This window comes from Pseudophryne corroboree, chromosome 7, assembly GCF_028390025.1.
Source record: "Pseudophryne corroboree isolate aPseCor3 chromosome 7, aPseCor3.hap2, whole genome shotgun sequence".
NCBI lineage: Eukaryota > Metazoa > Chordata > Amphibia > Anura > Myobatrachidae > Pseudophryne > Pseudophryne corroboree.
The window spans coordinates 488516904-488544341 of record NC_086450.1 but is presented as its reverse complement, the minus strand read 5'-3'; the positions used below and the strand labels follow the sequence as shown (position 1 = coordinate 488544341).

Below are 27438 nucleotides of genomic sequence, written 5' to 3'. Positions count from 1 at the left end.
GGCCAAGGTAACACATGTATAAGGTATAATTCACGTGCACAGTCTGGAACCTGATCCTTAGAGCAGGAGGAGGGCCCCCAGGCAGAGGGGCCCACCGGTGGTTTCCCCTGTGGGCTAGTCCAAGCCTGCATGTAGTGCAGAAGCTCCATAGAACGCAGTGAAGACAGCACAGTGTTTCCAGTGCAGTGTGTCAGCACAGAGTGTTTCCAGTGCAGTGTGTCAGCACAGAGTGTTTCCAGTGCAGTGAAGACAGCACAGTGTTTCCTGTGCAGTGTGTCAGCACAGAGTGTTTCCAGTGCAGTGTGTCAGCACAGAGTGTTTCCAGTGCAGTGTGTCAGCACAGAGTGTTTCCAGTGCAGTGTGTCAGCACAGAGTGTTTCCAGTGCTGTGTGTCAGCACAGAGTGTTTCCAGTGCAGTGTGTCAGCACAGAGTGTTTCCAGTGCAGTGTGTCAGCACAGAGTGTTTCCAGTGCAGTGTGTCAGCACAGAGTGTTTCCAGTGCAGTGTGTCAGCACAGAGACTGACTGGAGAAGCTGCACAGTTATGTTTGTACAAAGCATGACTGCAGAAGCTACACCCGTAATGGGGTTTATCAAGCTACAGATGTAGCCACGCTCAGCTTACCCGTGCTGCGTACGTAAATGCGTCATGGGTTAAATATACGCACGACCTCGCAAACATGCACACTTGCCGCAGCAAACGAGTCACACCCGCGAATAGTTGTTGGTGCGATGACCGTAGAATTACAGTATCTATAAAAAGTGTAGATAATTATACAACATGGAAGTTTGCTATAGAAGTGGAATAGAAACATGGGAGGTTGTGGAAGGTCACTATAGAACCAGAGGCAGATCAATATATAGGAGAGCCACAGGAAGCATAGGCACCCTGCACAGCACCCATCACCCAGATCACAGCACCCATCACCCCTCACCCACTGCAATCCTCACCCAGCTCAGCATCACTCATACAGAACCTCTTTCTCAGCACAGCACCCATCACCCAGCAGCACAGATCACAGCAGCAGCAAGCCACACCCATCACCCCTCTCCCACAGCAATCGTCACCCAGCACAGCACCACTCATACAGAACCCTCTCTCAGCACAGCACCCATCACCACACAGCACTCCTCCGCCAGCCACACCCATCACCCCTCACCCACAGCAATCGTCACCCAGCACCAGTGATGTGCGGTGGGTTGAGGAAGGTGAGGCAGAGCCATTCCTGTCATACTTACTTTTAAACCAGAGTTTTGACTGAATAAAGTATATGAAAAATACTAATAATTTGTTTGAAATATCTTCTTTGCATTATTCAAATAATTTTTATATCCCCAACTCTGGAGTAAAAAGTCTATGGCTGGGGAGGCAGTGCCTCATCTGCTTATCTTTTCCGCACATCTCTGATCAAAACTTACCAAATTTCCAGGAGTTTATACTAATGCACCTGTGTATAATGCCCAGATGTACCCTTTGGCTCATGTGTTGCATGGAATTCTGGCTCTGGGGTTAGCCAGTGCCTCCTGAGCCATTTAGCTCACTGCACGTCCCTGCCCAGCACAGCACTACTCATACAGAACCCTCTCTCAGCACAGCACCCATCACCCAGATCACAGCACCCATCACCCCTCACCCACTGCAATCCTCACCCAGCTCAGCATCACTCATACAGAACCTCTTTCTCAGCACAGCACCCATCACCCAGCAGCACAGATCACAGCAGCAGCAAGCCACACCCATCACCCCTCTCCCACAGCAATCGTCACCCAGCACAGCACCACTCATACAGAACCCTCTCTCAGCACAGCACCCATCACCACACAGCACTCCTCCGCCAGCCACACCCATCACCCCTCACCCTCAGCAATCCTCATGCAGTACAGCACTACTCATACAGAACCCTCTCTCAGCACAGCACCCATCACCCAGATCACAGCACCCATCACCTCTCACCCACTGCAATCCTCACCCAGCTCAGCATCACTCATACAGAACCTCTCTCTCAGCACAGCACCCATCACCCAGCAGCACACAGCACCCCTCAGCCAGCACAGCACCACTCATACAAAACCCGCTCCCATCACAACACCCATCACCACACAGTACTCCCATACCCTCCAACTGGACCTTTTTAATAGGTACAGTACCTTTTTTTCATGGTCTGTACCTATTTTTGGCTCTCCAAACTTCCATTAAAAGTATAGGAAAAGGAGCGTGACCACTCCCCCTTTACCCGTGGCCCCGCCCCTTTTCTATTTTGTACCGCTTTTTATGTGTAAAATGTTGGAGGGTATGCACTCCTCAGCCAGCCACACCCATCACCCCTCACCTACAGCAATCCTCACCCAGCACAGCGCCACTCATACAGAACCCGCTCCCAGCACAGCACCCATCACCCAGCAGCACAGATCACAGCAGCACTCCTCAGCTAGCCACACCCATCACCCCTCACCCACAGCAATCCTCACCCAGCACAGCACCACTCATACAGAACCCGCTCCCAGCACAGCACCAATCACCCAGCAGCACAGATCACAGCAGCAGCAGGCCACACCTGTCACCCGTCACCCACAGCAATCCCTACCCAGCTCAGCATCACTCATACAGAACCCACTCCCACCACAGCACCCTTCACCTGGCAGCACACAGCACCCCTCGCAGCAGTCGGCTCAGCACCCCTAACTCATGCATGCTGAGCTGACTTAAGAGCTGCCAGGCTGCTTGTGCTGCTGACTGCTGAAGCACAATATACTGTAAGAATGCAGCTGCCGTGCATCCAAGGGAGGGGGCACGGCCAGCGCAGGGAGGTGTATCCAGCCCTCATAGCCACACATACCGCATGGGGTACGCCGCACAGGAACTAATGGGCGTGGGGAGGTGCGATCAATCACCCCCTTCCTGCACATAACGCTGTCTAGGTGCCTGAAGTCCCAAATAGCCGATGCCATAGGCGTAACCAGCCGCTTCCCACTATCTGCTCCCTGCTACTGGCTGCATGATGAAGTCCGGTCGCAGTAGCCAGAGCTGTCATCCAAGTGCCCCAAACCTCCACCGGCCTTAGGTTTGGAAAGCCCCAAGGCATTAGTTTATGTTGCATATACCTTGGGCCGGCTCTGTATTGTATAACACAAAATGAAGTGACTGCAGCAGTATTGTATGAGGGATTACATGAACAAAATGTCAGTCTCTCAGCAATTAATGTCTGTAGGCGTGCAAGCGGATGATGAAGAAGTAACTACAGCAACACTGCAAAATGTAACACCTGAGGTTGACTTTGTAGCTGTGGCGCAAGAAGCAAATGTAACCACAGACACAGTCAGAGCAAAGATATTACAGTTCCAAGAACATGTACCCTGTGATGTAAGTGCTGAGGCTCCTGCATTTCATGGAAAAAGTGAAAACATCCTCTGTGCTGTAAGGCAGTAATGCTAACCACTACGCCATCCATGTTGGCTTGCATGGTACAAGTCTCATAACTATATAAATAACATGACACAACTATTGTGTTATTAGTAGAGATGAGCGGGTTCGGTTCATCGAGATCTGAATCACCCCAAACTTCACGTGGTTTTCATGGGTTCGAGGCAGCCTCGGATCTTCCCGCCTTACACGCAAAACCCGAACGGAGGAAAACATCATCATCCCGCTGTCCATATAAAGAGCCGCGCGTCGCCGCCATTTTCACTCGTGCATTGGCGATTGAGCAGACAGGACGTGGCTACATTCTCTTTCTGAAAAGCTCAATATCTGTGCTCAGTGTGCTGCATTGTGGTGACCACCAGTATATAGTACTACAGTACAATAGGCCATTGCTGTATATTGCAGCTCCGTGTCAGACTCAGTTCTAGACAGTATGCTGATCAGTGCTCAATATCTGCTGCATTATTGTGTGACTAGTATATACTATCTAGTAGTATAGTGCAGCATTTTGGTGACCACCAGTATATATAGTAGTACAGTACAGTAGGCCATTGCTGTATCTTGCAGCTCCATGTCACTTTAAGTATCCATATCTGTGCTGCATTGTTGTGAGCAGTATATAGTAATACAGTGCAGCATTTTGGTGACCACCCATATATAGTAGTACAGTACAGTAGGTCATTGCTGTATATTGCAGCTCCGTGTCTCTTCAAGTATGCATATCTGTGCTGCATTGTTGTGAGCAGTATATATTAGTATAGTGCAACATTTTGGTGACCACCAGTATATATAGTAGTACAGTGCAGTAGGCCATTGCTGTATCTTGCAGCTCTGTGTCACTTCAAGTATCCATATCTGTGCTGCATTGTTGTGAGCAGTATATATTAGTACAGTGCAGCATTTTGGTGACCACCAGTATATATAATAGTACAGTACATTAGGCCATTGCTGTATCTTGCAGCTCTGTGTCATTTCTAGTATCCATATCTGTGCTGCATTGTTGTGAGCAGTATATAGTAGTACAGTGCAGCATTTGATGACCACCAGTATATATAGTAGTACAGTACAGTAGGCCATTGCTATTGATATATTACTGGCATATGATTCCACACATTAAAAAATGGAGAACAAAAATGTGGAGGGTAAAATAGGGAAAGATCAAGATCCACTTCCACCTAGTGCTGAAGCTGCTGCCACTATTCATGGCAGAGACAATGAAAAGCCATCAACGTCATCTGCCAAGGCCGCTGCCCAATGTCATAGTAGAGAGCGTCTAAAATCCAAAAAGCAAACGTTCAGTAAATGACCCAAAAATCTAAATTAAAAGCGTCTGAGGAGAAGCGTAAACTTGCCAATATGCCATTTACGACACAGAGTGGCAAGGAACGGCTGAGGCCCTGGCCTATGTTCATGGCTAGTGGTTCAGATTCACATGAGGATGGAAGCACTCATCCTCTCGCTAGAAAAATTAAAAGAGTTAAGCTTGTGCGTTCTTCTAAATCACAAATCCCCAAGGAGAGTCCAATTGTGTCAGTTGTGATGCCTGACCTTCCCAACACTGGACGGGAAGAGCTTGCACCTTCCACCATTTGCAAGCCCCCTGCAAGTGCTGGAAGGAGCACCCGCAGTCCAGTTCCTGATAGTCAAATTGAAGATGTCAGTGTTGAAGTACACCAGGATGAGGATATGGGTGTTGCTGGTGCTGAGGGGGAAATTGACCAGGAGGATTCTGATTGAGAGGTGGTTTGTTTAAGTCAGGCACCCGGGGAGACACCTGTTGTCCGTGGGACGAATATGGCCATTGACATGTCTGGTCAAATTACAAAAAAAATCACCTCTTCGGTGTGGAATTATTTTAATAGAAATGCAGACAACAGGTATCAAGCCGTGTGTTGCCTTTGTCAAGCTGTAATATGTAGGGGTAAGGACGTTAACCACCTAGGAACATCCTCCCTTATACGTCACCTGGAGGGCATTCATCAGAAGTCATTGACAAGTTCAAAAACTTTGGGTGACAGTGGAAGCAGGCCACTGACAACTGAATCCCTTCCTCTTGTAACCAAGCTCCCGCAAACCACACCACCAACTCCCTCAGTGTCAATTTCTTCCTTAGACAGGAACGCCAATAGTCCTGCAGGCCATGTCACTGGCAAGTCTGACGAGTCCTCTCCTGCCTGGGATTCCTCCGATGCATCCTTGAGTGTGACGCCTACTGCTGCTGGCACTGCTGTTGTTGCTGCTGGGAGTCGATCGTCATCCCAGTGGGGAAGTCGGAAGACCACTTGTACTTCCAGTAAGCAATTGACTGTCCAACAGTCCTTTGCGAGGAAGATGAAATATCACAGCAGTCACCCTGTTGCAAAGCAGATAACTCAGTCCTTGGCAGCTGTGTTGGTGTTAGACGTGCATCCAGTATCCGCCGTTAGTTCACAGTGACTTAGAGATTTTATTGAGGTACTGTGTCCCCGATAACAAATGCCATCTAGGTTCCATTTCTCTCGGCAGGTGATACTGAGAATGTACACTGACGTCAGAAAAAGACTCACCAGTGTCCTAAAAAATGCAGTTGTACCCAATGTCCACTTAACCACGGACATGTGGACAAGTGGAGCAGGGCAGACTCAGGACTATATGACTGTGACAGCCCACTGGGTAGATGTATTGCCTCCCGCAGCAAGAACAGCAGCGGCGGCACCAGTAGCAGCATCTCGCAAACGCCAACTCGTTCCTAGGCAGGCTACGCTTTGTATCACTGCTTTCCATAAGAGGCACACAGCTGACAACCTCTTACGGAAACTGAGGAACATCATTGCAGATTTGCTTACCCCAAATGGACTCTTCTGGGGATTTGTGACATCGGACAACACCACCAATATTGTGCATGCATTACATGTGGGCAAATTCCAGCACGTCCCATGTTTTACACATACAATGAATTTGGTGGTACAGAATTTAAAAAAACAACAACAAGGACATGCAAGAGAAAAAAAGAGAGAAAGGTTCGAAATGCCCTATGGTGGTGCACACAATTATATATTAAAATATAACTTTTATTGTAATATACTAAAACCAGTAAATATTAAAAGAAAAATAGAATGGTGTACATAAGAAAGAAATGGTGATTAAAATAAGAAGCTGCACACTAGATTAGCTTGTATAATGTTATTTATATCTAGTCAAGAGTGTACTAGAAGTGTGTGATTCATGTAAACGCGTCCAATATTTGTAACTCTCATTCACACTATTATTTTCTTCTAGCCTTAGATAGAATTCCTAACTTTCTTATTTTTAATCCCTCCCAGGATTTAAAGTATAACACCATCAGAAGAAGCAAAATTCCAGATGTCGTTCTATACAGTATATTATTACCCTGATTAGTGTCACTTGCTGTGTTCAGTATTTATAATAATAAATTGATCAAACAAATAATGTGTATGTTATTATTCTATTCCACCAGGGCTCACAATTAGTGTCCAGGTTATATTATAAGATCTTATTGTCACATATGTGTACTCCTGAGCTGCATGAATAGTGTTGTAACCACTGAGAAAGAAACATTAAGACACTTGGATACAGCTGTATCTTCTGCAAGAGAAACAGCACCTGTCAGTTCATGGATAAAATTCCTAACAGTATCAATTCTTTCAAATGTAACAAGTAATAGATACAGTTATTCCCAATCTCACTGTTACATTAAGTAGGCTCTTCCAGAGCTGCAATAGTTGCTGACGGTAAATAATCTCTTATCAAGATAGTATTTTGTGTCACATTCTTTTCCTCAAAATTAATATAAACTCATAGATATTTGTGATCCATATGAAATCATTTCTATTTGTCTTTATTTCTGTTTTATACCTGAAAATAATAAAGGCTCACCCCGTTCTTATCTATATGTAAGCTTATTTGTGGATCACACACTATTCCTTTCTGTCTCCTGACACGCCATAGGAGTGTATATACAGCAAAAATAAAGCCTTCCACCACTATAATCCTGATTCCTTAGAATGTTCGGCACCTTATGATTTTCTATTTAGCAGATTTCACAATCTCTGTGATCAAATATCATGTGCTATAAATAGGTCCGTGATGACTATGAAATCATTAAATTGGTGAATCGTATCATTAATGACCTGACACGTATTTAATTCTATAATCAGTAATATCTGATATATACACGTGTATACATTTAATAACTAATGATGTTTCTGATAATACTTTATTGAGAAAGCCCTGTAAGTATTTTTTCAGGTACACAGGATAGATCAAGCATGGTGTAATTCCATCAAAGTAGACTATCACATTCCCTTTATTTACATGCAGGGGATGCTGTCGATGGCCCGAGGATTTGTGGGCCACTTTCGGCATCCAGCCACCGCGTGCCGAAGACTGGAGCACCAGCAAACACTCCTGAACCTTCCCCCGCCATCAACTGAAGCAAGAGGTGGTAACGAGGTGGAATTTGACCCTCTATATCAGGCATTCCCATCCACGGTCCTCAAGGCACACCAACAGTGCATGTTTTAGTGCACAGGTTCTCAAACTCGGTCCTCAGGACCCCAGACGGTGCATGCTTTGCAGGTCTCCTCACATAATCACAAGTGAAATAATTGGTTCCACCTGTGGACCTTTTAAAATGTGTCAGTGAGTAATTAATACACCCGTGCACCTGCTGGGTTATCTGCAAAACATGCACTGTGTGGGGTCCTGAGGACCGAGTTTGAGAACCTGTGTTTTAGTGAAATCCAGGCTTCAGCACAGGTGACTTAATTAGTAGCTCAGTTATTTTGATTTAACCATCTGTGCTGCAGCCTGGATATCACTAAGACCTGCACTGTTGGTGTGCCTTGAGGACCGTGGTTGGGAAAGCCTGCTCTATATGCTTCAGAGGATGGAGGAGCAGCAAAAGGCCATTCAAGCCTAGACAGCTACCTAGTATATAGGCAAAGGAGGGGGAAGGCACCTGACTCAAGCGCAGTGGAGAATGATTTCAACATTGTGCAAGGTTCTGCAACCCTTTGAACTTGACACACGTGAAGTTAGTTCAGACACTGCCAGCCTGAGTCAGGTCATTCCCCTCATCAGGCTTTTGCAGAAGCAGCTGGAGACATTGATGGAGGAGCTAAAACGGAGCAATTCCGCTAGGCATGTGGGACTTAGGGATGGAGCCCTTCATTCGCTTAACCAGGATTCACGGGTGGTCAATCTGTTGAAATCAGAGCACTACATTTTGGCCACCGTGCTAGATCCTAGGTTTAAAGCCTACGTTGTATCTCTCTTTCCAGCAGACACAAGTCTGCAGATGTTCAAAGACCTGCTGGTGAGACACTTGTCAAGTCAAGCAGAACGTGACCCGCCAACAGCTCCGCCTTCATTTTTTACCGCCACTGGAGCTGCCAGGAAAAGGATCAGATTTCCAAAACCACCCGCAGAAGCGAAAACTGACATCTGGTCCGGACTGAAGGACCTGCCAACGATTACTGACATGTCGTCTACTGTCACTGCATATGATTCTGTCACCATTGAAAGAATGGTGCAGGATTATATGAGTGACAGCATCCAAGTAGGCACATCAGACAGTCCGTACGTATACTAGCAGGAAAAAGAGGCAATTTGGAGGCCCTTGCACAAACTGCCTTTATTTTACCTAGGTTGCCCCCCGGGGCTCCAGTGTGTACTCCAAAAGAGTGTTTAGTGCTGCCGGTCACCTTGTCAGCGATCGGCGTACAAGGTTACTTCCACAAAATGTGGAGAAGATGATGTTCATCAAAATGAATTATAATCAATTCCTCCGTGGAGACATTCACCAGCAATTGCCTCCAGAAAGTACACAGGGATCTGAGATGGTGGATTCCAGTGGGGACGAATTAATACCCTGTGAGGAGGGGGATGTACACAGTGAAAGGGGTGAGGAATCGGATGATGATGATGAGGTCGACATCTTGCCTCTGTAGAGCCAGTTTGAGCAAGGAGAGATTGATTGCTTCTTTTTTTCTTGGGGGGGGGGGGAGGGAGGGCGGGGGGGACGGGACACACAACAACCCGTCATTTCAGCCACAGTCGTGTGGCAGACCCTGTCGCTGAAATGATGGGTTTGTTAAAGTGTGCATGTCCTGTTTATACAACATAAGGGTGGGTGGGAGGGCCCAAGGACAATTCCATCTTGCACCTCTTTTTTTATTTATTATTTGCATGATGTGCTGTTTGGGGACTATTTTTTAAGTGCCATCCTGCGTGACACTGCAGTGCCACTCCTACATGGGCCAGGTGTTTGTGCCGCCCACTTGCGTCGCTTAGCTTAGTCATCCAGCGACCTCGGTGCAAATGTTAGGACTAAAAATAAAATTGTGATGTGTGAGGTGTTCAGAATAAACTGGAAATGAGTGGAAATTATGGTTATTGAGGTTAATAATACTATAGGATCAAAATTACCCCCAAATTCTATGATTGAAGCTGTTTTTGAGGGGTTTTTGATAAAAAACACCCGAATCCAAAACACACCCGAATCCGACAAAAAAATTTCAGGGAGATTTTCCCAAAATGCGTCCGAATCCAAAACACGGCCGCGGAACCGAATCCAAAACCAAACCACAAAACCCGAAAAATTTCTGGTGCACTTCACTAGTTATTATAGTTATTTTGTCGTCAAATGATGAGTTATTATAGAGTGTTTCTACTGTATAAACAATGAATTGAAGTGTTGCAATGTCTATATACTGAGTTGCAGTCTTTACACATCAGACGGCAGTTGCTGTATTTGCTTTCTTCCCATTTCTGGGAAAGCTAATCATAATAATGAAAGTGATAAATGTATTTCTGGATTATAAAGATATATACAGGTGGGTCATTCCAAGATAACCGGTTCTGGTTTATCGTGTCATTAATATGGTACATTGCACTATAGCACTTACACGATCGCCCTGACATTAGGTGTGATAAGTCATTTCTGAGAGATGTGAGAGATTATTGTCATCATCACATGCAGGTCCCTCATTATTATACTGTATCTCCTCAATGTGTACCTGAATCTTACATCTTGATGTGTGTATGTGCTCAGTAGTATATACAATTTATATTGGTCTATTCCTGACCCATGTGTTAGGCCGCTGTCACACAAGAGCTTAATGAGTGCTTTGCAAAAGTTTAGTGTCTCTGCGATCTTGGTGGAACATAGGAGGTCATTACGAGTTGATCGCTCGCTGCTGGTTTTTGCAGCGCAGCCATCAGGTGAAGTAACGGCATTTCTGTGCATGCGTATAGGGCGCAATGCGCACGTGCGTCGTACGGGTACAAAGCCCCTTGTGGTTGTGCACAGGTTGAAGCGAAGTTTTCCTTCGCACTGATGGCAGCAAAAAGCTTGACAGGAAGGGGGCGTTACTGGATGTCAACTGACCGTTTTCAGGGAGTGTTTTCAAAAACACAGGCATGGCTGGGCGTTCGCTGGGTGGGTGTATGACGTCAAATCCGGACATGAATAGGCTGAAGTGATCGCAAGCGCTGAGTAGGTTCAGAGCTACTCTGAAACTGCACAAACTGTTTTTGCAGATCTCGGCTGCACAGGTGTTCACACTTCTGCTAAGCTAAAATACACCCCCCAGTGGGCGGCGGCATAGCGTTTGTGCGGCTGGTAAAACTAGCTAGCGAGCGATCAACTTGGAATGACCCCCAAAGGGCCTGATTCTGAGTTGTAAGTAAAGCAAAAAAGAGCAAGTAACTGGGCACCTGGGCAAAACCATGTTTTAAAATGTGCAACGAGATGTAGATTTGGGGGTTCCGGTATGAATGGTCGACCATGTGAACGGATGCCAGATTTGGGAGGGTTTGTCCAAATGTAATCTAAATTGCAGTGTAACATACCTCCCAACTTTCCCGATTCCAGCACATATATTCTTATTTAGCACACACGTTACACAGCTCTTATATAGGGGATAATTCAGAGTTGATCGCAGCAGCAAATTTGTTAGCAGTTGGGCAAAGCCATGTGCACTACAGGGTGCAGGGAGTGGCATATGTAACATGTGCAGAGAGAGTTAGATTTGGGTGGGCTGTGTTCAAACTGAAATCTAAATTGCAGTGTAAAAATAAAGCAGTCAGTATTTACCCTGCACAGAAACACTATAACCCACCCAAATCTAACTCTCTCTGCACATGTTACATCTGCCCCACCTGCAGTGCACATAGTTTTGCCCATCTGCTAACAAATTTACTTCTATGATCAGGCCTGAATTAGGCCCTATGGGGGGTCATTACGAGTTGTTCGCTCGTTGCTGATTTTCGCAACGGAGCGATTAAGGCAAAAATGCGCATGCGCATGGTTCGCAGTGCGCATGCGGTAAGTATTTTAGCACAAAACTTAGTAGATTTTTCATCGTTGAAGTGATCGGAGTGTGATTGACAGGAAGTTGGTGTCTCTGGGCGGAAACTGTCCGTTTTCTGGGAGTGTGCTGAAAAACGCAGGCGTGTCAGGGAAAAACGCGGGAGTGTCTGGAGAAATGGGGGAATGGCTGGGCGAACGCTGAGCGTGTGTGTGACGTCAAACCAGGAACGAAACGGACTGAACTGATCGCTATTTGTGAGTAGGTCTGGAGCTACTCAGAAACTGTTAAGAAATTTCTATTTGCAATTCTGCTAATCTTTCGTTCGCAATTCTGCTAAGCTAAGATACACTCCCAGAGGGCGGCGGCTTAGTGTGTGCTAAAAGCAGCTAGCGAGCGAGCAACTCGGAATCACCCCCCATGTGCACACATATCCTGCAGCACTTTAAAGAGAATATTTGTCCATACCCCCCATTGGAGCTTACAATCTATATTTCATACCATATGTACACGCTTTTTTTAATAGATTCATAGATTCATAGTAATTGAGGTTGAATAGAGGCAAGATGCCCATCGTGTTCAACCTGTATTCTGTATTAAGTTGAGTTGATTATAATGTACCTGCTGAAGTAATGCTTTATGACTAGTTAACAATTATAAATCATGTTCCACCTGGATTATCAACGTCAATATTTTAAAGGTTATAACCTTGGATATCATTTTCAATCAGAAATTCGTCCAATCCCCTTTTAAATGCATTTACAGAGTCCGCCATTACCACCTTCCCTGGAAAGGAATTCCAAATCCTTATTGCCCTAACAGTGAAGAACCCTTTCCTACGCTGCATACGGAATTTTCTCAACTCTAGCCTCAGCAAGTGCCCGCGTGTCCTAAACAGAGTTCTTTTAATAAATAATTCCTCTGATAACTCTTTGTGATGTCCCTTTACATATTTGAAGATATTAATAATGTCTCCTCATAGACGCCTCTTTTCTAGTGTATACATATTCAACCTACAGTAGTAAGCCTTTCCTCGTATCCAGTCGTCCCTCTAGCCCTTTAATCAATTTAGTAGCTTGCCTTTGAACCCTTTCGAGTTCACCGATATATTTTTTATACATTGGTGCCCAAAATTGAACACAATATTCCAGGTGCGGACGTACCAATATTTGCACGACAGGATTACACTCTCATCCCTTGCCTCAAATCCCCGTTTTATGCACGCTAGCACCTTACTTGCCTTCCTTACTGCGCTTTGACATTGTACACGGTTATTAAGCCTATTATCAATGAGTACCCCCAAATCCTCTTCCAATACTGTTACCCCTAGACTTTCCCCATTTAATATGTAGGATGCAAGTTTGTCTTTAGTCCAGAAATGCATAACTTTGCATTTTTCTATATTGAACCTCATTCTCCATTTAGACGCCCAGATTTCAAGTTTAGATAAGTCATTCTGTAGAAACTCTACATCTATTTCCAAATGAATTACCCTACACAGTTTAGTATCATCTGCAAAGATCGACACTGTGTTTTCCAGGCCTATTTCTTGGTCATTAATAAATATGTTGAACAGTAGTGGTCCGAGTATGGACCCTTGTGGTATTCCGCTCACTACTGGTGTCCATCTTGAGGGCTTCCCGTTGACCACTAATCGCTGTACCCTGTTATCCAGCCAGTTGCTTATCCATGTACAAAAGTTTTTCCTAGGCCAAGCTCCTTTAATTTGATGATCAGTCTCCTGTGAGGCACTGTATCGAAGGCTTTTGCAAAATCTAGGTAGTCCACATCCACTGCTTTTCCCTGGTCAAGATTGTCGCTCATTTCCTCATAGAAGCTAACCAAGTTAGTTTGACATGATCTGTCCCTCACAAACCCATGCTGGTTCTTGCTAATAATCTTAGCGGTCTCCAGATACTCCTGTATGCTATCCCTTAGAATTCCTTCAATATTTTCCTTACTATAGATGTCAAACTAACTGGTCTGTAGTTACCCGGATGATTTTTGGATCCCTTTTTAAATAATGGCACTACCTCAGCTATACGCCAATCCTTCTGTACCATGCCTGATCTAATTAAACTATTGAAAATCAGGTATAGGCGTCTTGTTAGTTGTGACCTAAGCTCCATAAGAACCCTCGGGTGAAGTTCATCAAGGCCAGGTGATTTATTAATCTTAATTTTGCTTAGTCTTTCCCGGACTACTTCTTCACTTAAACAAGTCTCTAACCACAAATCATTACTGTCACTATCGTTATGCACTACTCCCACCATCCGTTCTTCTCTGGTGAACACTGATGAAAAAAATTTGTTCCGTATTTCCGCTTTAATTCCATCATCATTTATCAATACTCCAAATTCATCTTTTATTGGACCTATGTTCTCCTTTTTTAACCTTTTACGGTTTATGTATTTAAAAAACTTTTTAGGATTGGTTTTACTATCTATAGCGATATGCTTTTCGTTGTCAATTTTAGCTGCTCTTATTGCATTTTTGCTTATTTTATTGTATTCCTTTTAGTACTGGAATGACTCCTCCTTTCCATTAAATTTAAATGCTTTGAAAGCACACTTCTTTGTATCCATTTCTGCCTTGACCTTCTTGTTAAGCCACATCGGTTTGCGTTTGATACTCCTGCATTTACTGCCCATGGGAATAAATAAATTGTAAATATTGCTAATTAGCAACCCTTTTATAGCATCCCACATTTCCGAAGTGTTCTTGCTATGAAACAAAACTTCACCACTCAATGTTGTTTAGTGCACATCTCAGCACACTGAAATTAGCCTTCCTAAAGTTAAATGTTTTGGTGGAACCCCTGTAGCTATGTTTCCTGAAACTGATGTTGAATGTGATCATATAATGATCACTGTTATCCAAAGTCTCCCCAACTTTAGTGTTTGATATAATGTCCACATTATTAGTAATTAATAGATCCAGAGTAGTTTTACCCCTAGTTGGGTCCTCAACTAATTGAGACAAGTTATGATCCTTTAACATATTTAAGATCCTGTTGCCCCTAGCTTTAACACATGAATCGTTACTCAAATTTATATCACGATAATTAAAATCCCCAATCACTAGGATGCCCCCCAATCCCGCAGCCCTTTCGATTTGCTGCAAGAATTGTTCTTCCTCATATATGCTAATATCCGGCTGTTTGTAGCACGTGCCTATGACTAGTTTATTTTGCATCAATACCCCCACTTGAGAGTTCAACCCATCATTTGAGATTCCACCAATAATTTTATAGAATGTACCATATGAAAGATAGCTATAATTCAATTGGTTGCTTTGGGCAACTTCTCCACTTGCCCTTTTCAGAAGCGTTGATGATGCATATCCCCCTTTAACTCTTACTTTTCTTTAATCACTTGGTTGTTTATATCATTGTTAATAACCTGGATTACACTATGTGTTTTTATTCTGTTGTATATTGTATGTGTATAGTGAATTCCCTTTAAAACTTGTGAAACAAAAGCTCCATGCTGTCGGTGATCCTGTGTGGAATCACTAAAGACATGAGATAAACTTTTGTTCCAACTACTGCACCAGGAGGCTCTCTTTGTTCTTATTATATTGCATATACTGTATATATTGAATAGCATGAGTGCCGCACCGCTGCATACTTTATATGGGACACTGTTGTCTGCAGGAGGGACAGTGGGACAGTCCCAGTAAAATGGAACAGTCGGGCGTTATGGCGCTGTAGAGTAGTTGCTGGAGACAATGGCAATGATGCAGGTTGGTACAATGTTAGTTGGTATAGAGTGTCGTATGGTGTCTGACACTGCCCAGAAGAGTGGGCAAACCCAATATATAGTCCAGCAGATTGATGCCACTTACACCCGCTTATGACTGGAGACGTAGGATGTGGGTGTACTTCAGCAAAACCATTTTCTTTAGTTTAAACCATGGGTGTGTAATGAAATTGATTCGTGCTTGGTGTAAGCCGATGCATATGTTACAGTTGCCAACCAACATCATAAATTAGATGGCGCTTTTCATATTGTCCCAATTGCAGCTTTGTAGTGAACACAATTTGCGCAGGTCACTGTGTATGACGCCCAATTCATTCTTCTAGATCACACCTACCATAGAAGTTTCTTCACTCCCCCCATCACCCGGCTCCATAGAAGTGCAGGCAAATATGGACGAGATCGTCCATATTGGCCTGCACGCACAGCCGACGGAGCTCCAGCGATGAACGAGCGCGGGGCCGAGCATTGTTCCTCCACAATCAAAGTTATGAATGGTATCTCGTTCATTAATGAACGAGATCATTCATATCTTTGAGTATTATCGCCCAGTGTGTAAGGCCTTTTACTTCTGCTTTTCAGCTGCTGGTCTACTGCACCTGGTCTTCATTAGTGGTCCCCCAACCAATTACTGACCTGGCCTACCACTGATTTGCTTCCAAGATCAGATGAGATTGGGCGTATCCTATGGAGTATGGCAATAATCTGCTGAATGAGAGAGTACTTGTTCCACAGAGCAGGAAAATGTGCTTCTGCTGTCCAGAGAATAGGTGACTAATCTCTCTGGATGAGAGAGCACATACGAGAAAAATGCACCGGTTTATCAAAAGGGTTAAGTACAGTGGCGCACCCAGGGGGGGTTTCTGAGCACCCAGAGACCCCCCTCCACCAAAAAAAAATAATAATAATATTATTTTTATTTTTTGCTGCATGAGTATTATTAATGGCTGTCTAGCGTCCTCTGCAGCCTGCTGTCTTCCTGGTGGCACTTGTAAGTGCTTAATAAAAGTTTACTTTATTTTAATACTACATATATATCCATGTGCAATTTGTACATACATATATACACATGTATATACATACATACATAAAAACACACACATATGATATAAATACATGCATATATATATACACGCGTACTGTATGTGTATATATATATATATATATGCATGTTTAATATGCTATGTGTATAGGTATATGTGTATATGTATATATAAATATATATATATATATATATATATATATATACACACATAGGTGTATATACAGTGTATATATATATATATATATATATATACACACACACACACACAGACACACTAGTTTTACGGACCCAGCATATACTGGGTCACCTCAGTCCCCACCCACGTGCTTTGCTCCACCCAGTTCTGGACCTCCCCCCCCCCATGCAAATCCTGCGTTTGCCAATGAAGTACACACTAGAATAAGCTATTTGTTTTGTGTTGACAGAGTAATCCACAGACCAGATTCTGACAATTTAAATCACAGAGGTATATACACGCAGAGCACTCCCTCCAGTCTGTTTAGAATTAATGGATACAACAGGACCCAACCAAAACACAGGTCTCTAAAATTGAATTTAGTATCTGACAGTTATAAATCTTATGTTGATAAAGAAAGGGTTAAACACAATCACTATTGCAAGATGATTGACAGCATTTCAGCTAATCTATACAATGATGTTCAAAGATACACAAGTACAGTGCGTGAGAGTTCTGGTTACCTCATATTGATAAAAAACAGGTACTTAATAAAAAAGCATATAAAGATAAGAAGTCCAAATGGGCGCTTACTGAACCAGGGTACCACTGAAGTGGGTATGGGCTGTGCAGTGCCCAGGTACCCTCACCAAATGCATACCCCCAACATGACCCTCTCCAGGAGGGACAGAATGCTCTGCTCCTGGACTTACCTCCGTATGTATGATTGCCATCACCTGTGCTGAAACACCTTTCTTATCCATTAACCTGTTCAACACAGGTGCCGGCAATAATACAGTAAGAAAAAAGTCCTGGAGCAGAGCATTGTGTCCCTCCTGGAGAGCGTCATGTTGGGAGGTATGACATAGGTATGAGCACTGGGTCAGTATTAGGGTACAGAACAGGTGATGGTAATCATACAGTAAGAGGGAAGAGCAGGAGCAGAGCATTGTGTCCTCCTGGAGAGGGTCATGTTGGGGGGTATGACATAGGTATGAGCACTGGATCAGTATTAGGGTACAGCACAGGTGATGGTAATCATACAGTGAGAGGGAAGTGCAGGAGCAGAGCATTGTGTTCTCCTGGAGGGGTCATGTTGGGTGGTATGACATAGGTATGAGCACTGGGTCAGTATTAGGGTACAGCACAGGTGATTGTAATCATACAGTAAGAGGGAAGTGCAGGAGCAGAGCATTGTGTCCTCCTGGATAGGTCATGTTGGGAGGTATGACATAGGTATGAGCACTGGGTCAGTATTAGGGTACAGCACAGGTGATGGTAATCATACAGTAAGAGGGAAGAGCAGGAGCAGAGCATTGTGTCCTCCTGGAGAGGTCATGTTGGGAGGTATGACATAGGTATGAGCACTGGATCAGTATTAGGGTACAGCACAGGTGATGGTAATCATACAGTGAGAGCGAAGTGCAGGAGCAGAGCATTGTGTCCTCCTAGAGGGGTCATGTTGGGTGGTATGACATAGGTATGAGCACTGGGTCAGTATTAGGGTGCAGCACAGGTGATGGTAATCATACAGTAAGAGGGAAGTGCAGGAGCAGAGCATTGTGTCCTCCTGGAGAGGGTTATGTTGGGAGGTATGACATAGGTATGAGCACTGGGTCAGTATTAGGGTACAGCACAGGTGATGGTAATCATACAGTAAGAGGGAAGTGCAGGAGCAGAGCATTGTGTCCTTCTGGAGAGGTCATGTTGGGAGGTATGACATAGGTATGAGCACTGGGTCAGTATTAGGGTACAGCACAGGTGATGGTAATCATACAGTGAGAGGGAAGTGCAGGAGCAGAGCATTTTGTCCTCCTGGAGAGGTCATGTTGGGAGGTATGACATAGGTATGAGCACTGGGTCAGTATTAGGGTACAGCACAGGTGATGGTAATCATACAGTAAGAGGGAAGAGCAGGAGCAGAGCATTGTGTCCTCCTGGAGAGGTCATGTTGGGAGGTATGACATAGGTATGAGCACTGGGTCAGTATTAGGGTACAGCACAGGTGATGGTAATCATACAGTAAGAGGGAAGAGCAGGAGCAAAGCATTGTGTTCTTCTGGAGAGGTCATGTTGGGAGGTATGACATAGGTATGAGCACTGGGTCAGTATTAGGGTACAGCACAGGTGATGGTAATCATACAGTAAGAGGGAAGAGCAGGAGCAGAGCATTGTGTCCCTCCTGGAGGGGGTCATGTTGGGAGGTATGACATAGGTATGAGCACTGGGTCAGTGTTAGGGTACAGCACAGGTGATGGTAATCATACAGTAAGAGGGAAGAGCAGGAGAAGAGCATTGTGTCTCTCCTGGAGAGGTCATGTTGGGAGGTATGACATAGGTATGAGCACTGGGTCAGTATTAGGGTACAGCACAGGTGATGGTAATCATACAGTAAGAGGGAAGTGCAGGAGCAGAGCATTGTGTCTCTCCTGGAGAGGTCATGTTGGGAGGTATGACATAGGTATGAGCACTGGGTCAGTATAAGGGTACAGCTCAGGTGATGGTAATCATACAGTAAGATGGAAGAGCAGGAGCAGAGCAGTGTGTCCTCCTGGAGAGGTCATGTTGGGAGGTATGACATAGGTATGAGCACTGGGTCAGTATTAGGGTACAGCACAGGTGATGACAATAATACAGTAAGAGAAAAGTCCAGGAGCAGAGCATTGTGTCCTCCTGAAGATGGTCATGTTGGGAGGTATGACATACGTGTGAGCACTGGGTCAGTATTAGGGTACAGCACAGGTGATGACAATCATACAGTAAGAGAAAAGTCCAGGAGCAGAACATTGTGTCCTCCTGGAGAGGTCATGTTGGGAGGTATGACATAGGTGTGAGCACTGGGTCAGTATTAGGGTACAGCACAGGTGATGATAATCATACAGTAAGAGGGAAGGGCAGGGGCAGAGCATTGTGTCCTCCTGGAGAGGTCATGTTGGGAGGTATGACATAGGTATGAGCACTGGGTCAGTATTAGGGTACAGCACAGGTGATGATAATCATACAGTAAGAGGGAAGAGCAGGAGGAGAGCATTGTGTCCTCCTGGAGAGGTCATGTTGGGAGGTATGACATAGGTATGAGCACTGGGTCAGTATTAGGGTACAGCACAGGTGATGGTAATCATACAGTAAGAGGGAAGAGCAGGAGCAGAGCATTGTGTCCTCCTGGAGATGGTCATGTTGGGAGGTATGACATAGGTATGAGCACTGGGTCAGTATTAGGGTACAGCACAGGTGATGGTAATCATACAGTAAGAGGGAAGTGCAGGAGCAGAGCATTGTGTCCTCCTGGAGAGGTCATATTGGGAGGTATGACATAGGTATGAGCACTGGGTCAGTATTAGGGTACAGTACAGGTGATGGTAATCATACAGTAAGAGGGAAGAACAGGAGCAGAGCATTGTGTCCTCCTGGAGATGGTCATGTTGGGAAGTATGACATAGATATGAGCACTGGGTCAGTATTAGGGTACAGCACAGGTGATGGTAATCATACAGTAAGAGGGAAGAGCAGGAGCAGAGCATTGTGTCCTCCTGGAGATGGTCATGTTGGGAAGTATGACATAGGTATGAGGACTGGGTCAGTATTAGGGTACAGCACAGGTAATGGTAATCACACAGTAAGAGGGAAGAGTAGGAGCAGAGCATTGTGTCCTCCTGGAGAGGTCATGTTGGGAGGTATGACATAGGTATGAGCACTGGGTCAGTATTGGGGTACAGCACAGGTGATGGTAATCATACAGTAAGAGAGAAGAGCAGGAGCAGAGTATTGTGTCCTCCTGGAGAGGTCATGTTGGGAGGTATGACATAGGTATAAGCACTGGGTCAGTATTAGGGTACAGCACAGGTAATGGTAATCATACAGTAAGAGGGAAGAGCAGGAGCAGAGCATTGTGTCCTCCTGGAGAGGGTCATGTTGGGAGGTATGACATAGGTATGAGCACTGGGTCAGTATTAGGGTACAGCACAGGTGATGGTAATCATACAGTAAGAGGGAAGAGCAGGGGCAGAGCATTGTGTCCTCCTGGAGAGGTCATGTTGGGAGGTATGACATAGGTATGAGCACTGGGTCAGTATTAGGTACAGCACAGGTGATGGTAATCATACAGTAAGAGGGAAGAGTAGGAGCAGAGCATTGTGTCCTCCTGGAGAGGTCATGTTGGGAGGTATGACATAGGTATGAGCACTGGGTCAGTATTAGGGTACAGAACAGGTGATGGTAATCATACAGTAAGAGGGAAGAGCAGGAGCAGAGCATTGTGTCCTCCTGGAGAGGGTCATGTTGGGGGGTATGACATAGGTATGAGCACTGGATCAGTATTAGGGTACAGCACAGGTGATGGTAATCATACAGTGAGAGGGAAGTGCAGGAGCAGAGCATTGTGTTCTCCTGGAGGGGTCATGTTGGGTGGTATGACATAGGTATGAGCACTGGGTCAGTATTAGGGTACAGCACAGGTGATGGTAATCATACAGTAAGAGGGAAGTGCAGGAGCAGAGCATTGTGTCCTCCTGGATAGGTCATGTTGGGAGGTATGACATAGGTATGAGCACTGGGTCAGTATTAGGGTACAGCACAGGTGATGGTAATCATACAGTAAGAGGGAAGAGCAGGAGCAGAGCATTGTGTCCTCCTGGAGAGGTCATGTTGGGAGGTATGACATAGGTATGAGCACTGGATCAGTATTAGGGTACAGCACAGGTGATGGTAATCATACAGTGAGAGCGAAGTGCAGGAGCAGAGCATTGTGTCCTCCTAGAGGGGTCATGTTGGGTGGTATGACATAGGTATGAGCACTGGGTCAGTATTAGGGTACAGCACAGGTGATGGTAATCATACAGTAAGAGGGAAGTGCAGGAGCAGAGCATTGTGTCCTCCTGGAGAGGGTTATGTTGGGAGGTATGACATAGGTATGAGCACTGGGTCAGTATTAGGGTACAGCACAGGTGATGGTAATCATACAATAAGAGGGAAGTGCAGGAGCAGAGCATTGTGTCCTTCTGGAGAGGTCATGTTGGGAGGTATGACATAGGTATGAGCACTGGGTCAGTATTAGGGTACAGCACAGGTGATGGTAATCATACAGTGAGAGGGAAGTGCAGGAGCAGAGCATTTTGTCCTCCTGGAGAGGTCATGTTGGGAGGTATGACATAGGTATGAGCACTGGGTCAGTATTAGGGTACAGCACAGGTGATGGTAATCATACAGTAAGAGGGAAGAGCAGGAGCAGAGCAGTGTGTCCTCCTGGAGAGGTCATGTTGTTAGGTATGACATAGGTATGAGCACTGGGTCAGTATTAGGGTACAGCACAGGTGATGGTGATCATACAGTAAGAGGGAAGCCCAGAAGCAGAGCATTGTGTCCCTCCTGGAGATGGTCATGTTGGGAGGTATGACATAGGTATGAGCATTGGGTCAGTATTAGGGTACAGCACAGGTGATGGTAATCATACAGTAAGAGGGAAGAGCAGGAGCAGAGCATTGTGTCCTCCTGGAGAGGTCATGTTGGGAGGTATGACATAGGTATGAGCACTGGGTCAGTATTAGGGTACAGCACAGGTGATGGTAATCATACAGTAAGAGGGAAGAGCAGGAGCAAAGCATTGTGTTCTTCTGGAGAGGTCATGTTGGGAGGTATGACATAGGTATGAGCACTGGGTCAGTATTAGGGTACAGCACAGGTGATGGTAATCATACAGTAAGAGGGAAGAGCAGGAGCAGAGCATTGTGTCCTCCTGGAGATGGTCATGTTGGGAGGTATGACATAGGTATGAGCACTGGGTCAGTATTAGGGTACAGCACAGGTGATGGTAATCATACAGTAAGAGGGAAGAGCAGGAGCAGAGCATTGTGTCCTCCTGGAGAGGTCATGTTGGGAGGTATGACATAGGTATGAGCACTAGGTCAGTATTGGGGTACAGCACAGGTGATGGTAATCATACAGTAAGAGGGAAGAGCAGGAGCAGAGCGTTGTGTCCTCCTGGAGAGGTCATGTTGGGAGGTATGACATAGGTATGAGCACTGGGTCAGTATTAGGGTACAGCACAGGTGATGGTAATCATACAGAAAGAGGGGAGTGCAGGAGCAGAGGATTGTGTCCTCCTGGAGATGGTCATGTTGGGAGGTATGACATAGGTATGAGCACTGGGTCAGTATTAGGGTACAGCACAGGTGATGGTAATCATACAGTAAGAGGGAAGTGCAGGAGCAGAGCATTGTGTCTCTCCTGGAGAGGTCATGTTGGGAGGTATGACATAGGTGTGAGCACTGGGTCAGTATTAGGGTACAGCACAGGTGATGACAATCATACTGTAAGAGGGAAGAGCAGGAGCAGAGCATTGTGTCCTCCTGGAGAGGTCATGTTGGGAGGTATGACATAGGTATGAGCACTGGGTCAGTATTAGGGTACTGCACAGGTGATGGTAATCATACAGTAAGAGGGAAGAGCAGGAGCAGAGCATTGTGTCCCTCCTGGAGGGGGTCATGTTGGGAGGTATGACATAGGTATGAGCACTGGGTCAGTGTTAGGGTACAGCACAGGTGATGGTAATCATACAGTAAGAGGGAAGAGCAGGAGAAGAGCATTGTGTCTCTCCTGGAGAGGTCATGTTGGGAGGTATGACATAGGTATGAGCACTGGGTCAGTATTAGGGTACAGCACAGGTGATGGTAATCATACAGTAAGAGGGAAGTGCAGGAGCAGAGCATTGTGTCTCTCCTGGAGAGGTCATGTTGGGAGGTATGACATAGGTATGAGCACTGGGTCAGTATAAGGGTACAGCTCAGGTGATGGTAATCATACAGTAAGATGGAAGAGCAGGAGCAGAGCAGTGTGTCCTCCTGGAGAGGTCATGTTGGGAGGTATGACATAGGTATGAGCACTGGGTCAGTATTAGGGTACAGCACAGGTGATGACAATAATACAGTAAGAGAAAAGTCCAGGAGCAGAGCATTGTGTCCTCTTGAAGATGGTCATGTTGGGAGGTATGACATACGTGTGAGCACTGGGTCAGTATTAGGGTACAGCACAGGTGATGGTAATCATACAGTAAGAGGGAAGAGCAGGAGCAGAGCGTTGTGTCCTCCTGGAGAGGTCATGTTGGGAGGTATGACTTAGGTATGAGCACTGGGTCAGTATTAGGGTACAGCACAGGTGATGGTAATCATACAGAAAGAGGGGAGTGCAGGAGCAGAGGATTGTGTCCTCCTGGAGATGGTCATGTTGGGAGGTATGACATAGGTATGAGCACTGGGTCAGTATTAGGGTACAGCACAGGTGATGGTAATCATACAGTAAGAGGGAAGTGCAGGAGCAGAGCATTGTGTCTCTCCTGGAGAGGTCATGTTGGGAGGTATGACATAGGTGTGAGCACTGGGTCAGTATTAGGGTACAGCACAGGTGATGGTAATCATACAGTAAGAGGGAAGTGCAGGAGCAGAGCATTGTGTCTCTCCTGGAGAGGTCATGTTGGGAGGTATGACATAGGTATGAGCACTGGGTCAGTATAAGGGTACAGCTCAGGTGATGGTAATCATACAGTAAGATGGAAGAGCAGGAGCAGAGCAGTGTGTCCTCCTGGAGAGGTCATGTTGGGAGGTATGACATAGGTATGAGCACTGGGTCAGTATTAGGGTACAGCACAGGTGATGACAATAATACAGTAAGAGAAAAGTCCAGGAGCAGAGCATTGTGTCCTCCTGAAGATGGTCATGTTGGGAGGTATGACATACGTGTGAGCACTGGGTCAGTATTAGGGTACAGCACAGGTGATGACAATCATACAGTAAGAGAAAAGTCCAGGAGCAGAACATTGTGTCCTCCTGGAGAGGTCATGTTGGGAGGTATGACATAGGTGTGAGCACTGGGTCAGTATTAGGGTACAGCACAGGTGATGATAATCATACAGTAAGAGGGAAGGGCAGGGGCAGAGCATTGTGTCCTCCTGGAGAGGTCATGTTGGGAGGTATGACATAGGTATGAGCACTGGGTCAGTATTAGGGTACAGCACAGGTGATGATAATCATACAGTAAGAGGGAAGAGCAGGAGGAGAGCATTGTGTCCTCCTGGAGAGGTCATGTTGGGAGGTATGACATAGGTATGAGCACTGGGTCAGTATTAGGGTACAGCACAGGTGATGGTAATCATACAGTAAGAGGGAAGAGCAGGAGCAGAGCATTGTGTCCTCCTGGAGATGGTCATGTTGGGAGGTATGACATAGGTATGAGCACTGGGTCAGTATTAGGGTACAGCACAGGTGATGGTAATCATACAGTAAGAGGGAAGTGCAGGAGCAGAGCATTGTGTCCTCCTGGAGAGGTCATATTGGGAGGTATGACATAGGTATGAGCACTGGGTCAGTATTAGGGTACAGTACAGGTGATGGTAATCATACAGTAAGAGGGAAGAACAGGAGCAGAGCATTGTGTCCTCCTGGAGATGGTCATGTTGGGAAGTATGACATAGATATGAGCACTGGGTCAGTATTAGGGTACAGCACAGGTGATGGTAATCATACAGTAAGAGGGAAGAGCAGGAGCAGAGCATTGTGTCCTCCTGGAGATGGTCATGTTGGGAAGTATGACATAGGTATGAGGACTGGGTCAGTATTAGGGTACAGCACAGGTAATGGTAATCACACAGTAAGAGGGAAGAGTAGGAGCAGAGCATTGTGTCCTCCTGGAGAGGTCATGTTGGGAGGTATGACATAGGTATGAGCACTGGGTCAGTATTGGGGTACAGCACAGGTGATGGTAATCATACAGTAAGAGAGAAGAGCAGGAGCAGAGTATTGTGTCCTCCTGGAGAGGTCATGTTGGGAGGTATGACATAGGTATAAGCACTGGGTCAGTATTAGGGTACAGCACAGGTAATGGTAATCATACAGTAAGAGGGAAGAGCAGGAGCAGAGCATTGTGTCCTCCTGGAGAGGGTCATGTTGGGAGTTATGACATAGGTATGAGCACTGGGTCAGTATTAGGGTACAGCACAGGTGATGGTAATCATACAGTAAGAGGGAAGAGCAGGGGCAGAGCATTGTGTCCTCCTGGAGAGGTCATGTTGGGAGGTATGACATAGGTATGAGCACTGGGTCAGTATTAGGTACAGCACAGGTGATGGTAATCATACAGTAAGAGGGAAGAGTAGGAGCAGAGCATTGTGTCCTCCTGGAGAGGTCATGTTGGGAGGTATGACATAGGTATGAGCACTGGGTCAGTATTAGGGTACAGAACAGGTGATGGTAATCATACAGTAAGAGGGAAGAGCAGGAGCAGAGCATTGTGTCCTCCTGGAGAGGGTCATGTTGGGGGGTATGACATAGGTATGAGCACTGGATCAGTATTAGGGTACAGCACAGGTGATGGTAATCATACAGTGAGAGGGAAGTGCAGGAGCAGAGCATTGTGTTCTCCTGGAGGGGTCATGTTGGGTGGTATGACATAGGTATGAGCACTGGGTCAGTATTAGGGTACAGCACAGGTGATGGTAATCATACAGTAAGAGGGAAGTGCAGGAGCAGAGCATTGTGTCCTCCTGGATAGGTCATGTTGGGAGGTATGACATAGGTATGAGCACTGGGTCAGTATTAGGGTACAGCACAGGTGATGGTAATCATACAGTAAGAGGGAAGAGCAGGAGCAGAGCATTGTGTCCTCCTGGAGAGGTCATGTTGGGAGGTATGACATAGGTATGAGCACTGGATCAGTATTAGGGTACAGCACAGGTGATGGTAATCATACAGTGAGAGCGAAGTGCAGGAGCAGAGCATTGTGTCCTCCTAGAGGGGTCATGTTGGGTGGTATGACATAGGTATGAGCACTGGGTCAGTATTAGGGTACAGCACAGGTGATGGTAATCATACAGTAAGAGGGAAGTGCAGGAGCAGAGCATTGTGTCCTCCTGGAGAGGGTTATGTTGGGAGGTATGACATAGGTATGAGCACTGGGTCAGTATTAGGGTACAGCACAGGTGATGGTAATCATACAATAAGAGGGAAGTGCAGGAGCAGAGCATTGTGTCCTTCTGGAGAGGTCATGTTGGGAGGTATGACATAGGTATGAGCACTGGGTCAGTATTAGGGTACAGCACAGGTGATGGTAATCATACAGTGAGAGGGAAGTGCAGGAGCAGAGCATTTTGTCCTCCTGGAGAGGTCATGTTGGGAGGTATGACATAGGTATGAGCACTGGGTCAGTATTAGGGTACAGCACAGGTGATGGTAATCATACAGTATGAGGGAAGAGCAGGAGCAGAGCAGTGTGTCCTCCTGGAGAGGTCATGTTGTTAGGTATGACATAGGTATGAGCACTGGGTCAGTATTAGGGTACAGCACAGGTGATGGTGATCATACAGTAAGAGGGAAGCCCAGAAGCAGAGCATTGTGTCCCTCCTGGAGATGGTCATGTTGGGAGGTATGACATAGGTATGAGCATTGGGTCAGTATTAGGGTACAGCACAGGTGATGGTAATCATACAGTAAGAGGGAAGAGCAGGAGCAGAGCATTGTGTCCTCCTGGAGAGGTCATGTTGGGAGGTATGACATAGGTATGAGCACTGGGTCAGTATTAGGGTACAGCACAGGTGATGGTAATCATACAGTAAGAGGGAAGAGCAGGAGCAAAGCATTGTGTTCTTCTGGAGAGGTCATGTTGGGAGGTATGACATAGGTATGAGCACTGGGTCAGTATTAGGGTACAGCACAGGTGATGGTAATCATACAGTAAGAGGGAAGA

General features: G+C 45.7%; 1 long non-coding RNA gene and 1 pseudogene across 1 annotated transcript in view; one reads left to right on the top strand and one right to left on the bottom strand.

Moving 5' to 3' along the window:
* LOC134945699 (uncharacterized) overlaps positions 1 to 6833 on the top strand; it is a 471787-nt gene extending 464954 nt beyond the window's left edge. The window contains exon 6 of the long non-coding RNA XR_010182146.1: positions 6723 to 6833. This is a non-coding gene — a long non-coding RNA (uncharacterized LOC134945699). The remainder of the gene's footprint in view (positions 1 to 6722) is intronic.
* A 9244-nt stretch (positions 6834 to 16077) lies between these two features.
* LOC134946238 (5S ribosomal RNA) lies at positions 16078 to 16196 on the bottom strand (annotated as a pseudogene).
* Positions 16197 to 27438: the final 11242 nt, after the last annotated feature.